The sequence below is a fragment of the Lactuca sativa genome, chromosome 7, assembly GCF_002870075.4.
Source record: "Lactuca sativa cultivar Salinas chromosome 7, Lsat_Salinas_v11, whole genome shotgun sequence".
Taxonomy (NCBI): domain Eukaryota; kingdom Viridiplantae; phylum Streptophyta; class Magnoliopsida; order Asterales; family Asteraceae; genus Lactuca; species Lactuca sativa.
In genome coordinates this window covers 156,177,703-156,189,836 of record NC_056629.2, presented here as the reverse complement: position 1 = coordinate 156,189,836, position 12,134 = coordinate 156,177,703, and the positions used below count along the sequence as shown (strand labels likewise).

At 43.7% G+C, this 12,134-nt stretch overlaps 1 non-coding gene across 1 annotated transcript; it reads right to left on the bottom strand.

Annotated features, from left to right (window-relative positions):
- Positions 1 to 11,802: 11,802 nt before the first annotated feature.
- On the bottom strand, positions 11,803 to 11,909 carry LOC128127498 (small nucleolar RNA R71). The gene has a single exon (XR_008225287.1). It is a non-coding gene; the product is annotated as a small nucleolar RNA R71 (small nucleolar RNA).
- Positions 11,910 to 12,134: the final 225 nt, after the last annotated feature.

Below are 12,134 nucleotides of genomic sequence, written 5' to 3'. Positions count from 1 at the left end.
ATCTAGCATGGTTGGGCATGACTGCCCCTTCGGCCCTATCGACCGGTAAACCGGGGACTATCTCCCCTACTGTTACTAGCACATAGCATCATATCATACTAGCACATAAACATATCACAGGTAGTAGCAACCCTAGATGAATATGTAGCACTTGGTTCCTGGTATGTAAAAATTTATCTAAGTATTTTGCATTTTTAGCCTTGGACTCGGCGAGTTGTAGGCCCGACTCACTGAGTAGAGCCGGGATATTGAGCACGTTTAAGTTGGCAACTCGGTGAGTCCATATTCTAGACTTGGAGAGTCCCCGCTGTCTGATGAAACCCTAATTTCAAGGGTTTGCACCCTATTTAAACCAACCTTATGCGCCCCAAGCCCGACTCCTTCACCCTCAGAGCTTCCTATATCGTCCTAACCTCGTTTCTTGTGAGATTGAAGTGCTTTGGTATAATTTCTTGAAGATTTTGAGAGAAAAAGGAGGGTAGACCAAGAGGAGAAGAAGGAGGCCAGACATCTTGGTGATATTTCAGAGGTTCCTTGAGGTATAACTCAATTTCCTTCTGTTTTTATGCTAAGAGTCCCTTAGAGCTCCATTAAAGTCCTTCTTGAACCATTTCCAAGCTTGATTATGAATTAGGGTTTGTGATGAGTTGATTAACCTTTAGATCTAGGCATGATTGAGCTCTAGGAGCTTGGGTCTACTGCCTTTATGGAGCCATATTGCATGAAAGCCCTAGATCTACTCTTTTAGTGCATTTTGAGCCCTAAAACCTTCATTGGTGTTTATTTACATGTAAAGTTGGAAACTTTACGTGTTAATCAAGCCCTAAGAACCCAGATCTATGTATGGCATGAGCTGGATTCAAGCAAAATCGAGGATGTAGTAATTGCATGTGAACGACTTGGCGAGTCGTTCATCGGACTCGACGAGTCGAGTCGTGAGTCACTCAGTTTTGCCCATTTTCGTGTTGCTTAGTAGAGTCGAGATTCAGGGGGGACTCAGTGAGTTGGAAGCCAGACTCACCCATGGACGAACTCGGCGAGTCAATGCCCTGACTCGGCGAGTCCAAGGCCATCTTCTTACCTCAAGAACAGACTCGGCGAGTTGTTCATACAACTCGGCGAGTCTCAGCACAGGGTGTTCTTCGGATGAAGATAAACTCGACGAGTTGTTCATACAACTCGGCGAGTAGGATGAAGGACCCTTGGACCTCAGTTTAGAAGGAGAACTCGTCGAGTCAATGCCGAACTCGACGAGTAGAGGCGGGATTAAGGACAATCGAATGGGTAGGGACTCGCCGAGTTTGCAAGCCAACTCGGCGAGTCGGGTCAACTGAAAGTTGACTTTGACTTGGACTTTGACCTGGTCAAGGGTAAAATGGTCATTTCAGTGTTTGACTGAACGTTCTGTGGGAATTATAGCCAGAGGATTTCTGGAACAGCCGCAACAGCAGTAGACAGTCAGTTCCCACTCAAATCAGCAGCTACTTTGAGGTGAGTTACCTTCCAGTAGCGGTGGGTCTACGGCCACAATGCCGGCCCACCAGTAGGAGTTGTATTTTAGATAATTGTCTTTGTGATATCATCTAGGTTTGCTACGACCTAATATGTTATATGTGATAGTAGTAGAGTTCGATCGTTAAGACCGAAGGGTAGGTCAGACACCCGAACTATGTCTGACAGTAAGTGATGATATGTTTATATGTTGGCCTGATATGATATATATATATATATATATATATATATATATATATATATATATATATATATATATATATGTGTGTGTGTGTGTGTGTGTGTGTGGTAGTAGCAGTAGGGGTGAAATAGTCCTCGAGGATCGGTTGTTAGGACCGATGGGTAGTCAGCACCACAAAATAGCCTGGCAGTATGTATGTTACGTGATCGCATGGTATGTGGTACGATGGGGGAACTCACTAAGCTTCATGCTTAGAGTTTAGAGTTTTGGTTTCAGGTACCTCTTCGTCGAAGGGGAAGGAGCTGGCACGGTAGCGGCACATCATACACACACACACACATTGTTTCCGCATTCATGGGATTGTTCTAGGATTTATACTCTGGCATTTTGATTGATCACATGTTTTGGTTTTCAGACATAGTATATGTTTATGAAATGGTTTGATCAGACAATACTTATTTGCAAATGATTTTACTAAATATTGATTGAAAAACGAAATTTTTGGACGTGAAAAATGGGTCGTTACAGAATATCACAGAGACAATCATCTAATCATACAACTCCTACTGGTGGGCTGACACTGTGGCCGTAGACCCCCTGCTACTGGAAGGTAACTCACCTCGAAATTAGTTGCTGAAAGTCTGCTTGCTAAGCGCCTGACTGCTGAACCGGTAATCCTCCGGCTATAAATCATGAACATAGATTAGACACTCATAAATACCCTTAGGTCAAATGACTGACCTCCCCTGGTCCAAGGTCAACTCCTTGGTCAAAGTCAACTTCCAGTTGACTAGACTCGCCGACTCATGGCATAGACTCGCCGAGTCCTTCTCCTACTATCCCGGTCCTACTCGACAAGTCCTTCTTCCCACTCACTGAGTCACCCCTTAACTCACTACTAGGGACGATTGAACCGACTCGCCGAGTCCAAGAACAACTCGTTGAGTCCCCACGAGCAGATCTCCTGCTCGATTCCAAATCCCCACTAGAGCATCCTTTTTGAGGATTTGGATTTCTGGGACTATTGCTACATGCTAAATTGCTAATTTCGCGTGTAGATACGAAGGGTTGGACCTCTAACACTTCAACCCCTCTCACTCAGTAACAGTTCATCTGACTCGCCGAGTATGAAGAACAACTCGTCGAGTACCAAGCAATCTTCATAGGACTCGCCGAGTTCCACTTTGGGACTCGCCGAGTCCCTTGACCCATTTCCCATATAGACCAATTCTGATACATGCAACGCTTCAAAACCATAGATTTAAGGTCCTAGGGCATGCTTATCACGTAAAGTTGCAAACTTTACGTGCATGCATGGCCCTACAAGCTCCAAAAGGCAAATCCAAGCTTTTTATCAGGTCATACACTCAATGAGGACCTCAATCACTCCAACCACAGAAACTTTATACTTCTAATACGTCCATAAGGTCTAGATCTGAAGTCCTTTCGGATCATTAAGCACAAACACAAGGAGTATGGTGTTTTCGGGCATGAAAACCACCATTTTAGGGACAAAAAGGGAATCTAAAGAACTAGTGATCAAGTTAGGGGCTTTTCTACCTGAATGGAAGCCTCTTGCAGTGTAGATTCCGGATCTACCTCCCCTCCTTGCACACTACAACCTCTTTCTTCTTCTTCTAAGCTCCAAACCTTCTTCACAAAGCCGAAATCACTCTCAAGAACAAAATGGGGGCTAGAGTTTCGCTCTTCAGCTCTCTGGAAGTGTTAGGGTCAAAGGAGGCCAAGTTAGAGCGTTTAAATAAGGTGCAAACACTCGGATTAGGGTTTTTTCCCAAACAGGGTCAACTCGCCGAGTCAAAAGTTCAGTCCCCGCGTCTTATCCCGCTCCTACTCGGCGAGTTGGTCCATCAACTCGTCGAGTCCAAGGCAAAAATGCATTATTTTAAAATGTTAATTACATGGAGTACGTACCGGGAACCATGTGCTACATGAGGGGTTCGGATGCACCTTCAGGTGTATCTGAACTCTGACTGAGGATTTGAGAAATTTTTCATAAATCAAACAATTTTCTAAATGAGTAAAAGGTTTTGAAACGAGCAGAGCATAGCAGTGTGTACCATCAGCCAGCGCCGAACGGTGATTTCCCAAAGTAACCTTACATTATGTGTTAAGAGTTATGATATGATATGTTATGCATGCTAGAGTAGGCTAGGTATTCATATTTAGGACTAGAGTGGCCTCATTTGTGATGCCTTAGCCTAGGAGATTGTTGCTACTATGAGATGCTTTGAGATTGAGTAGGTAGTAGTGAGGAGTTTATGAGATGTCTAGCGAAGGGAAGACTATGTTTAGCGAGATATAGAGTACTTGTGATTTGGGATCCAAGGAGGAGGACTTGGGATGAATGCTGATGCGGTGTGGAAGGTAGTATAGGGTCCGTAGTACTGGAGACACCAGATCAGTGCGCGGTCCAAGTAAGAATCCTTAGGGTACCGAGGAGCAAGTAGGGTTGAGTTATCGAGTGCGAGAACATTCGAACGATTCTCTAATATTTTTATGTTGTATTTCAGAGACATCATGGTGAGTACGCGCCACACTCCAAAGTGCAGCAGTGTCAGCGATGAGGAGATTCGCAGGATGATTCATGAGGAGGTGGCTATTGCCATACGAGCTGAGATACCGGAGATGTTTGGGTCTATCAAGACCACGTTGATCGAGACTTTTGATGAGCAATCTGTTGCTCTTACTGATGCTATTGTTGCTGCGGGCTCCGCAGCCGTTGCTGCTGCCAAGCCACAGGGAGGTGACTCATTGCTGTACCGGGAGTTCAGCAACACGAAGCCACCGGAGTTTGATGGGACTCAGGATCAGATTGCTGTACCGGAGATGTTTGGGCCTACCACCCACAAACTGACGGGCAAAGTGAGCGGACGATTCAGACGCTCGAGGACATGCTTCGAGCATGTGTATTGGACTTCGGAGGAAGTTGGGACACGTAATTTCCGTTGGCTGAGTTTTCCTATAACAACAGCCACCATTCGAATATTGGTACGCCTCCCTTCGAGTTGTTATATGGGAGGAGGTGTCGGACTCCCATCTGCTGGGGAGAGGTAGGGCAGCGAGTGATGGGCAAACTGAGATAGTGCTTCAGACATCAGAGCAGATACAACAGGTCAGACAGAGGTTGTTGACTGTGCAGAGTCGTCAGAAAAGTTATGCGGATAGGCGGCGATCTTAGCTTGAGTTTCAAATGGGGGATTTTGTACTCCTGAAGGTATCTCCTTGGAAAGAAGTGATCCGCTTCAGAAAGAGGGGCAAGCTGGGGCCCCGGTACATTGGTTCGTTCAGGGTGACCGCTAAGGTGGGCAAGGTAGCGTATCGCTTAGAGCTACCTGGAAAGTTGAGCCAGATTCATGATACCTTCCACATGTCCCAATTGAGAAAGTGTATAGTCGATGAGTCGGCGATGGTACCATTAAAGGATATTCAGATGGACGCGGGCCTGAATTATGTTGAGAGCCCAGTCGCGGTGGTGGATCGGAAGATCAAAGTTTTGAGGAACAAGGAAGTGCTACTGGTTCAGGTTCAGTGGCAGCATCGAAAAGGTTCCGAGCTGACTTGGGAGCCAGAGGCGGAGATGTGGAAGCAACATCCAGAGCTGTTTGTAGAATGAGACTTCGAGGGCGAAGTCTGATTCTAGTGGGAGAGAATTGTAACATCTGGATTCCTAGGTATCTTATTTTAATTATTTATTTTGATTTTTGTGAAGGGACTCGGCGAGTTGAAGCTCAGACGCGCCGAGTAGGATCGTGAATTCTGGTCTGGATTAAGGATCGGACTCAATGAGTCGATGCATGGACTCAGCGAGTCCGCTCTGTAAAGTGAAACCCTAAATCTCAAGGCCTGATCCCTATTTAAAGGCCCTTATGGCCGTCATTTGTGGCCACTACTCCCATGAGAAAACCCTAGATGTTTGGGCCTACCACCCACAAACTGACGGGAAAAGTGAGCGGACGATTCAGACGCTCGAGGACATGCTTCGAGCATGTGCATTGGACTTCAGAGGAAGTTGGGATACGTACTTGCGTTGGCTGAGTTTTCCTATAAAAACAACCAACATTTGAATATTGGTACGCCTCCCTTCGAGTTGTTATACGGGAGGAGATGTCGGACTCCCATCTGCTGGGGAGAGGTAGGGCAGCAGGTGATGGGCAGCACTGAGATAGTGCTTCTGACATCGGAGCAGATACAGCAGGTCAGACAGAGGTTGTTGATAGCGCATAGTCGTCAGAAAAGTTATGCGGATAGGCGGCGATCTTAGCTTGAGTTTCAAATGGGGGATTTCGTACTCCTGAAGGTATCTCCTTGGAAATAAGTGATATGATTCAGAAAGAGGGGCAAGCTGGGGCCCCGTTACATTGGTCCGTTCAGGGTGACCACTAAGGTGGGCAAGGTAGCGTATCGCTTAGAGCTACCTGCAAAGTTGGAGCCAGATTCATGATACCTTCCACGTATCCCAGTTGAGAAAGTGTATAGCCAACGAGTCGGCGGTGGTACCATTAAAGGATATTCAGGTGGACGCGGGCCTGAATTATGTTGAGAACCCAGTCGCGGTGGTGGATCGGAATATCAAAGTTTTGAGGAACAAGGAAGTGCCACTGGTTCAGGTTTAGTGGCAGCATCGAAAAGGGTCCGAGCTGACTTGGGAGCCGGAGGCGGAGATGCGGAAGCAACATCTAGAGTTGTTTGTAGAATGAGACTTCGAGGGTGAATTTTGATTCTAGTGGGGGGAATTGTAACATCTTGATTCCCAAGTATCTTGTTTTAATTATTATTTTGATTTTTGTGTAGGGACTCGGTGAGTTGACGCTCAGACTCGCCGAGTAGGATCGCAAATTCTGGTCTGGATTAAGGATGGGACTCGATGATTCGATGCATGGACTCGGCGAGTCCGCGCTGTAAATTGAAACCCTAAATCTCAGGGCCTGAGCCCTATTTAAAGGCCCTTATGGCCGTCATTTGTGGCCACTACTCCCATGAGCAAACCCTAGAGAGAGAGAGAGAAGAGAGCTTAGAGTGAATTTTGGAGGCTAATTCTTCATCCTTTGGTGTAACCTTGCAAGAAGGAGTGAGAAAATCCAAGCTAGATCGATTGTGGAGCTTCAATCTGTCTTTTTAACACTGAGATTCATGTTTTGAGGTACAAGTTCCTTCCCATTTCGTGTATTTGATAGATTCCTTGAATCTAGGGTTTCCTTTGCACCATTTTGAGTTAGATTGTGAAGCATATTATGTCCCTTTGGGTGTAGATGATAGATCTGGACCTTGAGAGGTCCAAAAGGTCCCAAGCTTCCAGCTTTAAGAGGTTTCATGTGAGCCTTGAGAGGAGAACCCCCATTTCAAAGGTTATTTCTCCATTTTTGGTCTTATATGTGTTGCATGAGCGTAAAGTTTGAACCTTTACGTGACTTTCGAGTGCTAGAAGGTTAGATCTACTAGTTGGAGAAGCATATCTGACCTCAGAAGGTCATTTGAGTGTTATCATTGGAGGAACTCGCCGAGTCCATAAGGGGACTCGACGAGTCGAGTCAGGTTGCCACGCAATTCGCGACCTGTGATAACCCGTTGAGTGAAGGGTTGACTCAGCGAGTTGGGTGAGGATCAGGGGCGAAGAAGACATGCATGGACTCGCCGAGTCGCACGAGTGCACTCGACGAGTCTGGTCAAAGTTTGACCATTGACTTTTGTTGACTTTTAGGGTTTGGTTAACAATTGGACTTGTGGACCATTTGAAGGGTAAAATGTTCTTTTAGCCTTCTTAGAGGACATGGAAGATACTATTCTAGCCTGGAGAGCCATTATTGATTTGAGATAATTGTTTATGTGTTTAGGTGGAGGCTAGATCAGTGTATACGTGTGTGAGATTATTCGAGATATCCGACGTGAGTCTTCTCACTATATATTACCTAGAGTGGTATCTATGTGTAGACCAGAGGGTCTTGTATGCTATGTGTATGTATGAGATTCTGTGCATTTTGTTATATGTATGCTATGTGTTGTATAGACCGGACCGGAGGGCCCAACGATATAGATCGGACAGAAGGGTTCAACGATACAGACCGGACCGAATGGTCCGACAAGCTATGACCGGACCAGAGGGTCCAACGAGCTACGGGACTGGAGGGTCCCGCTGAGACACATCGACCGGAGGGTCGTACTGTAGCCTCGAGTGACGTATGTGTAGTATGTGGTATTTTGGGGAACACACTAAGCATTTATGCTTACAGTTGTTGTGTTATGTGTTTCAGGTCCTAGTGATGATCGCGGAAAGGCACTGGCATGATCCGTACACACTTATGGAGTTTATGTTTTGAGATTATGGGATATGTTTTGCGATGATAACATTTGATAGATTATGTTTTGATATTATTTTATGAGTAAATGTAGGTTTTGAAAATGAAAAATTGTTTTGAAAATTTACGTTGAAAATTTATGTAGGTATCAGAGCCTTGGTTTGAGGGATTCGGATTCACCTTCAGGTGTATCTGATCTCAGACTGAGGATTTGAGAAATTTTTCATAAATCAAACAATTTTTCTAAAAGAGTAAAAGGTTTTGAAACAAGCAGAGCAGAGCAGTGTGTACGATCAGCTAGTGCCGAACAGTAATTTCCCAAAGTACCCTTACATTTTGTGTTAAGATTTATGATATGATATGTTATGCATGCTAGAGTAGGCTAGGTATTCATATTTAGGACTAGAGTGGCCTCATTTGTGATGCCTTAGCCTAGGAGATTGCTGCTACTATGAGATGCTTCGAGAGTGAGTAGGTAGCAGTGAGGAGTTTATGAGAAGTATAGCGAAGGGAAGACTATGTTTAGCGAGATATTGAGTACTTGTGATTTGGGATCCTAGGAGGAGGACTTGGGATGAATGTTGATGCGGTGTGGAAGGTAGTATATGGCCCGTACTACTGGAGACACCGGATCAGTGAGCAGTCCAAGTAAGAATCCTTAGGGTACCGAGGAGCAAGTAGGGTTGAGTTATTGAGTGCGAGAACATTCAAACGAGTCTTTGATATTTTTATGTTGTATTTCAGAGACATCATGGTGAGTACGCGCCACACTCCAGAGAGCAGCAGTGTCAGCGATGAGGAGATTCGCAGGATGATTCATGAGGAGGTGGATGCGGCCATACGAGCTGCGATGCCTGAGATGTTTGGGTCTATCAAGACCACGTTGATCGAGACTTTTGATGAGCGGTATGTTGCTCTTGCTAATGTTGCTGTTGCTACGGCCATCGCAGCCGTTGCTGCTGCCAAGCCACAGGGAGGTGACTCGTTGCTGTACCGGGAGTTCAGCAACACGAAGCCACCAGATTTTGATGGGACTCAGGATCCGATTGCTCCAATGAGATGGATTTCTGACATCGAGGGATGCTTCTACACTTTCTTGTGTCCGGAGCATCTGAGGGTTCGGTTTGCACTGAACCAGCTTCCCTTAGGGGCGAAGGACTGGAGGAAGTTTTTGATGGTGGACTTCACTACTGCAGAGCTTACCGCGGTGACCTGGGAGAGGTTCATCGCGATGTTTCGAGATAAGTATGTTCCCCTTGTGGAGAGGGAACGTTTAGCTTAACAGTTCTTGTCCCTCAAGCGGGGAACTGAGTCTGTGACAGTGATGATGAGGATGTTTCACGAGAGGGCGTTGTTTTCCCCTAAGCATGTGTCTACCAAGCAGGCACGTATGAGTCAGTACTTGAGAATGAAGAATAAATCCCAGATCAAAGATGTTTCTTCCTGATATGTGCATAATTAGTTAGTTATTTAGCATACATTTTTATTCATTTTTAACTAATTATGTGAATAATATGGACAAAAGGTACTTAATATTGTTTAAATTTTGTTTTCAGTCCAAAAGACATGCTTGGGAGAGAAAGGGAACAAGGGAAAGCAATTAGAGATCAAAGAATGAAGATTGAGGGACAAAAGCTTATCTACTTGGCGAGTACACAAGCCTACTCGGCGAGTCCATCAGAATATTCCAGAAGATAGCCACGACTCCTGATTTAAGACGGATAACTACAATTCTACTCGGCGAGTTGGGTCTGGTACTCGCCGAGTACACCCTGTTTTGAGATAGCTATAAAAACCGACCCTTTATCCGATGGGACTCCTTTTCTGGCGTTTTTTGAAGATCCATCTGCGATTGAGAACCCTTGAAGACGCTGAGGAATTCTAATCTTCAACCTTTTGAAGAATTGAAGCAACTAGGTTAATCATTCCACTTAGCTTTAGGAATTGAGTATGTTTAATCTAGCTAAACTTGTTTTTGTGTTTGTTTTTACTGCACTATGAGCTAAATACGTTTTTGTTTCTGTTTGGGGAATACGAAGGAACTCCTATGGTTTAATTCTTAGTTTTTGGTTAATTGTTTATTGGTGATCTATTAAATTAAGTTTGTTAAAGAACCTTATACATTAATCACAATTATTTTCTATTAATTGGAAGACAATTAAGTTGCATGAACATCTCTTAGTTGTTAACCTCATATGTCTATGTGAACACTAAATCATATGCTTAGGAATAATGATTATGAAACTAAGATTAATGAGACAATAGTTAGATTAATGTGTGAGCTTGTTTGAGAAACCATCAAACAAGAGGTTAATTGAACCACTAAATTGATTAACCACTACAAATCTTATTTAATCCAAATTATTAATCTAGGGAATTAATTAGTTTAAACATTTGATCACTGCTTGAATTAATTAATTGTCTAAGGGTTAGGAGTAATGAACATGAACCTAATCACTATAATTGGTAGCCAATAACAATTAATCTATCATAAATATAAAATAACCATATGAGTGAATTGGTTGAACTTGAATAGAAACATCTTTATCAAATTTGGTGAATTAGTTGTTTGCTTTACTACTTAGGTAATTAAGTGTTTTATGGTGTGCTTAAGTTTCTAGTCTTGTAAAACTAGAAGAAAAACCTTTTACTTTCATTAATTGCTTAGTTAAAATTAACCATTAGTTTAATTTTCCGTTCCCTGAGTTCGATACCTTACTTACTAAACTATACCACTAAAAGACAGGTTCACTGCCTTTGTGTGCTAAATTTATTAATAAAAAGTAGGAATAAAACAAGTGCATTTACACACATCAAGTTTTTGGCGCCGTTGTCGGGGAACGGTTCTAAATAATTAATCTAATCCCTAATTTTTTCGATCCTTTGTGTGAGTTTACTGGCACAAAGTTAATTTATTGCAATTTAGTAGTTAGAAATTAGGTTTTAGCATCTATTTTATTTTTAAAATTAAGTTTAAAATTTCTTCAAAATTACACTGATACTCGCCGAGTGCAGTCGCACCTACTCGGTGAGTACAAGTGTATTTGGCAGATTAATTTTCGATTTTTTTAGTACATTTTTTTATTCTTTTTACGTTTTTATCTTGTTTATTTCAGGACTTTCATGACCAGAGGATCAAACACCCCGCTTGTACCCCCGTTTGAAGATCCCGAATCCGCATTGAAAAGGAACAAAGGAAAGGACGTGGAGAGCTCGAGTACACCAAAGAAGTCACCTTTGTCCAATTTGAAGACTGTTTTTGGGAAAAATAAGAGCAGCAAATCAGGAGCATCCAGCGCTTCTTTAGTAATCGACGAACCGGTTAAGGAAGATATCGAGTACGAGACCGAGGAAGAAGAGGAGCCTACATACGAGCATGAAACTGTTTCCGAGGAAGAGTTAGCTATCACAATGGCTAACATTGATGAAATCCCCATGGGGGAATGGAAGAAGAGGATGCACGACGACACTGGCCCGGGACTTGTGCAACCCGCAATTCCCGCGACTACTACTTTCGAGCTAAAGGGTCATATCCTAGCTTTACTTAAAGAAATACTATTTTATGGAAAATACCATGAAGATGCCTACAAGCATTTGGACGAAGTCAATGATGTAGCTGATTACTTCAATGTTCCAAATGTGCCCTGCGACACTCAGCTACTTCGTATGCTTCCGGTGACATTCAAATGTGCTGCAAAAGACTGGCTCAAGTCACTTCCCCCTGGATCAGTCACCACTTGGGCCAAGATGAAAGAAGAATTCATTGATCACTTTTGCCCACCTTCCAAGATAGCCAAGTTGAAGAAGGCCATTGCTAACTTTGAACAACAAGTTGGAGAGTCGCTATATGAAGCATGGGAGAGGTATAAGAGCTTATTAAGAAACTGCTCACACCATGACCTAAACAGCCAGCAAGAAGTCTCCATCTTCTATGATGGAGTCAATGTCACAATCAGGCAATTACTAGACTCGCAAGGCCCGCTCACAAAGAAGCCGCCCCCGGTGATCAAAGAATTGATTGAAGAATTCTCTAAACACTCTAGAGAGTACCACAACCCTAGACATGATGTCACTAGGGGAGCCGCTTATGCAGCTACTGAAGACTTATCCGCGGTCATGGCTATGCT